Source organism: Telopea speciosissima, chromosome 10 (assembly GCF_018873765.1).
Source record: "Telopea speciosissima isolate NSW1024214 ecotype Mountain lineage chromosome 10, Tspe_v1, whole genome shotgun sequence".
Taxonomy (NCBI): Eukaryota; Viridiplantae; Streptophyta; class Magnoliopsida; order Proteales; family Proteaceae; genus Telopea; species Telopea speciosissima.
The window spans coordinates 44,226,544-44,232,648 of record NC_057925.1 but is presented as its reverse complement, the minus strand read 5'-3'; positions in this window follow the sequence as shown (position 1 = coordinate 44,232,648).

Sequence of the window (6,105 nt, the reverse complement as noted above, 5' to 3'; positions counted from 1 at the left end):
TCTCATTTCCAAGTGCCAAAGCTTGTTCTACCCTTTTTTTTTTTTTTGGTAAACGCTTGTTCCACCCTTCATGTGGCTCAAATACCAAAGATAATGTAAATTCAATAGATTTACTTGCCTTCTCTAAATACTCATGTGTGGTTTGTCAAAAAAATGTGCCTGTTTGACTAATGTAATTAGCACTCCTTGAACATAGAAGGTGATTTATATTTTTCCTTCTGTCTTGTACTATAAGAATTTGAAATTAAAGATGGGCTGAGTTTCTCCTCACCCATGGTGAAGAGATTCCATCACTTTATTGCATAGTTTGAAATTTCTGTCGAAATGACTGAAATTTTGATGAATATTTCGGTTCGAGACTTTGCAGGCATATTAGATTTTGGCCTAACTTTCAGCATTTCGACTTATTTCGGAAAAATTTTAGCTCTTTTCTGTAAGATTTTGAGGAATTTCAACCCATTTTGACAAAATTTTGAGATTTTGCATTTACTACTAAAAGACTTAAAAACCCTTAGTCTTTTTTTTGGCTAAGTCATTCATTTTGCTACTGAATCAAGGCTTTATGGTCAACTGTGAAGCATCCAGTTCAACATTTGGGTGAATTTGCAGAATCATTTGGTTGAAATTTCCACAATTTCAAATTTTCTGCCAATAGATATGTTGTGATGGACTTTGAGAGATTCTTTAAGTAGAGGATGACATAGCCATCATGTCATTGTATCCAAGCCAAACTATCACTTTAAGAGTTCTTTTCTCTTTTTTTTTTCCCCATGTAATGCTTCAAATGTATATAAATATGTTTAAATGGGCAATCGCTACTAATTATCTATGACACTTTTCAATTGGTGTATTACTAAATGATTTTTTTGAATGTTGTGTTTTCTAGTCTTAAGTTGTGTAGAATAGGTTATATAAGAGAGGATACCATTTGATCAGGTCCAATCGAATTTTTTTGCAATTTGATCAAAATCGAAAATATTATGGTTTGACAAAAATGCCTTCAGAAAAAAAAATAGAAGAAAAAACTTGCAGCTCATCTACCCCAAATCGTTTAGGATTTGAAAAAAAGGAAATCGTGTATGACAAACAAAAGAGGAATTTTTGCTGGTAAAGCAAACGACTAATTGATTAGTACTTAGACAAGGAAGGAAATCATTAACAGCTAACAACACATACCTGAAATCCAGAAATAATACACACCCGGATCGAGCAAACTACTGCATTAAACTATAACAACAACAACCCCTTTATGATTCACAAACCTCTCGGTGAACTCCTTTGGCATTTTGGTCAACTTCAATTCATTAAGGGTCTCTGGAACTCCAGAAAGCTTCTTCAAGTTTTCGCAATATCTAAACTCTAGCTCCTCCAGCTTTGGCGTCGCTTCTTATTGCACAGAAAATTTTTGGAGTTGTTCTAGCTTCCGAATCCTCAAGACTCGAAGAACCCTCCTGATGAACAAAGGTTTAAAGCATGCATTTGTCTTCAAGGCTGAACCCTAATCAGGGTTCTCTCTTTCGAGCATTTGGGGAAGAAAGGAAAATATTCCCCTGATTCCTCCTAATTGTATCATGAAAAGATAATAAATAAATAATAATGTTAGTGAAGGCAACTTGGTCATTCATCCCTATCAAGGGCAGAATGGTCTAACCATGTACAAAAAAGACTAGACATTTGAACATAATGTCCCAGACTAACGGCTGGACTTAGATTGTTACAAAGTTTGGAAAGTAAGGGTGCATTTGAAAAAAACCCAAAAAACTTTTTGTTTTTGTAAGGTGTCAAAACTCCAGATTTTTTTTTACCAAAAGTGGTCTTTAATAGATGAGTTCCCATGATTTGTGGACATTTTAGGGTTAAACGTCGTAAAATAAGCAAACCTGACCCTAAATACCCCAGTATTGGTAAAAGCCCACCACCAATTAGGGTCCTAATTCCTAATGCCAAGGGGAGTTGATAATAATGCAACTACACGGGGTCCAGGTTCAAGGGGCTGGCTAATAATGTATGCAACCATTTGGTAGGGGAGGGAACCCATGCATCATTGTATATATCAACTTGGAGCTCATTTCCTATTTTACCCCTCAACTCTGTCAAAAGGAGCATCCGACCTTTTATAAGACTCTATTAGGCCCAAAAACGGTTGGGAGCAAACAGAGGCTTCCATAAAACTAGTATTAAGAAAATAACAGCCTTTGAAAACTCAGAACAACAACGAAATTGCTATTTTCTTACAGGCGCCAACACTGACGGGCTAACAAAACCTGATTGAAACATTCATAATCCCTAAAACCCATCCCCTCCAAGCTTTGTTGGTGCAAAAATTGTCCCATTTTTCCCAAAAGACGCCTCTATCATTCTTATCTTTCCACCAAAATTGCCGTAAAAGCTTATCAAGTTGGTGACAATATTGGTATTGAGGAGAGAACTGATTTAAAATGGACCTACTTACTAGTTGCAGAGAGGAAGTTTTCTTTCTAACCCGAAAGTTTGGCTTGCTCACGTTCAAATGTTCAATGATGTTTCGAAAAGCAAGCCGCTTAGACCCAAGTATTTCCTTAGATCACAGACAACCTTCAAATTAGATACAAAAAAAATTTCAGTTTTTGACAGGTGGACTTGTATTAGGGTTAAAGAGAACACAAGATTTACTAAAAGTAACTTCTTTCCCAAAAGCTCGACAATACTGATTTAGGATAGAGATAATATTGCTACAGCTTTGAACATTGGCTTTTACGAAGATCATACAATCATCCACAAAAAATTGATGAGAAACTTAAGGCTTAACCCTATTAGCTTGAAAGCCGAGGAGGAAATTTAGGGATTCCGTATGAACAAAGTGGTGTGTAAGACTTTATTGACACATATGAAGAGGTAAGGGCTAAGAGGACAACCTTGACAAAGGTCCCCTCATGAGGCAATACGACCAACAATGGAGTCATTGACTTTTAGATGGTATTTAATCGTGTTTTCACATTGCATAATCTAATGCACCCAAGTGTGAGAAAACCCAAACCTATAATGCAGTTCTTGTTCCAAGAAACTCCACTCAGTCCTATCATAGACTTTACTAAGATCAAGTTTGAGAGACATGAATCCTTACCACCTTTTTTTCAACCTCATGGAATGCAAAATCTCATGGGCCACATAGATGTTATCTGAAACGAATTGGACGGGATAAATGCAATTTGATAAGGTCCTAGTATTGAGTTCAACATAGGCTTCATTCTGTTAATTAGACATTTAGCAATTATTTTATAGAAAATAGAGGAAAGACTAATAGAATGATTGTTGTTCTATTGAAATCAAGTAATATAAAGTTGTTATTGAAGAAATGTTGGGTGACAACAATCACATCTTCCCCTACAATATCCCAGTTAGAGTGAAATGATTTTGCAGGACTCCCATCAAAGCTAGGAGCTTTGTAAGTTCCAATTTAAAAGTTGACAACTTTATCTTTTCAATAGAGATAGAGGCACAAAAGAGAGGAATTCTGGGCATAAAAAACTTTAGCTGGGAAATCAGATTGGCACTCACTGATATTGATTCGGTTGGAAGATGCATAAAGATTTTCAAAATACGCAATCCTGTGATTAGATAGGCCATTTTAAATGTTAACCAATTCCCAAACTCGTTTTACCAAACAAAAAAAATCCCAAACTCGTCTTGAAGTCCATAAATGTGATTAAACTAATAATGAAGGTCAGTTTGCTAAATTGTATTTTGAAGTAAGATTTATACCTAGCATGGATAAACGTGGAAGAGAGTTGCAGAGAACTTTTAGTAAGAAAGTTTTGAGAGGAATGATGAGAATTAACTATGATTAGTACCAAATGCAGCCTTGTCTTCCATCCATGATCTTAACCATCTGGAGTCTGGATTTACTATTTAATTAATGTATATTTATCATCTCATCTTTTCAATCTTGACATTTTATGAGTTCCATTCACCCGAGTCCCTGAAGATCTCAACCCTAAATCGTGTTTAAACAGGATGAGCTATACAACTATATTTTAAAAGCGTAGCAGATTTCTTAAAATTAAGACTATGTTTTGTATGATTTCTTAGAATGCGTTATTGATATAAATGCGGATTTCTTGAAATTAAGGCTATGTTTGGTATGTATTCCCATTATGAGAATCCATATTCTCATTCTCAAAGCTCAAATCTCATTCTCAAAGCTCAGAATGCATTCTTAACTGAGAATGCGAACATTGATTGGTTAAAATGTATTCTTTATTTCAGAATGCTTAAGCATTTCATCAAACACCTCATGTGCTACCATCAAATATTGAAAATTAACAGCAAAATATAATTTTAATGTCACTTAAATCGAGAACATAAATATCATTCTGCGAAGAAGCAATACCAAAACGCAAGATTCGATGGATGCCAAATCTGGGCATTCAATCCCTTTCCTGCTTAATCATGAACAAAAAGTCATAATCTGCCCAACTAAGACCATGTTTTTGGTGCAAGCCGAAGAGATAGAAGAAAGCAAACATTCCCAAGAGTAATAAAAGAAATAGCTCAACTCAAGAATTGCACAAAACAGGGAAAAGCGTGAAATTATAGAAACAGTCATACAACACATAAAAATTGAAATTAAATGCTAAGACATCAAATAGGGTCTAATGGACCATTAAGTATATGCAAGAAAAGATCTCTCTCTCTCTCTCTCCAACACCTCTTCAAACACGTGCCGTGTTTCTTCAGGGCACCACATCTACCGTACATTGCCGCGGAAAAATATCACCTCAATTTGCCTGCCCATCAATTTCCTCAATTCCCTATAATAGAGTGAGGTCGACCCCACTCCGGGCATTGTGTTCGGGCAGGGGGTAGGGTGGTCATTGTTGCCCCTATTAGATGGAATTGAGGAAATTGAGGGGCATGCAAATTGAGGGGATAAAGATCCCATTGCCACAGGAGCATTGTAGACAAAGGCATTCAATTCGGAGCCACGAGTGCACACAACAGCTTGGATATCAGCACATCTTCGGAAGGAAGGTTGCCGCAAGCTTTGAGAACAAAAGGGAAGGTGTAGTAGTCAAGCCTCCATCCCAATTTCTCCATTCGACAGTAAAGGCTAAGGGTGTCGTCAAGAAGTGCAAGACGAACATCTCGCCTGAAGATAGCTGCAAGGGATGGTGGGAGGCGTTCAAGTGCGGCAAGGGTGTAGATGGGAGCATCGCAAGCGACGTACATGGACGGTGTTGCTTGCCATGCCTATGAGACCTCTGACTAGGATTTGTTGATGGATACATCAAGCTTCAGAGACAGACTTGCATTCCTTTAAGAGAGAGGCAGATGGTGTGGTAGTGGCAGCAGGAGAGTAGCAAATGGGGTTAGGGATTTCAGGGGGCTTCAGAGACTGACTACAGACACTGAAGTCTGGTGGATGACACTACATAGGAGGTGTCTAAGTATCGGTATCAGTTGCCCGTAACAGGCGATCCGTACTGGTTTTGCACATTGTCAATCCCGATACTGTATCGATGACACAGTATGGACAAAGGGTAAATCGGTCAAAAAACCTATTTTTAAACAAGGATTAGGTGAAAATTTATCCAATACGGCTAATCCTTGCTGATACTGATCTGATACTGATCCGATACTGTATCGGTTTCCGAGTTGACTGATACCGGTTCCAATACTATGCACTAAAACCTTGGAGGTGAGATGTAAAGGAAGGAGGGGAGAAGGCCCCCACATGAGAGAGACAAAGAGAGTAAGGGTGTTCATCTATTTATGCCTTCTCAGAACTCATTGCTATTTTGCAAGCCGAAGTCGAGGGCAGAACGAGAACACAGAATGGATCAAAAAGGGCATTTCAGAATGGGCCTTGGACCCATTCTAGGATTTGAGAATAGGAATGCATATCAAACTATATTTTTTCTATTCTAGAACGTGTTCTTACTTTAGAATGCATTCCAAGAATGCATACCAAACACAGGGCTGTGTTTTGTATGATTTCTTAGAATGCATTATCGACATAAATGCATACCAAACGCAACATATATTATTAACACAATTTCCTGACAGATTAGCTAGGGGTAATTGTAATATGAATTTATTTCATGCCAACACTTATTAAATGCGCAT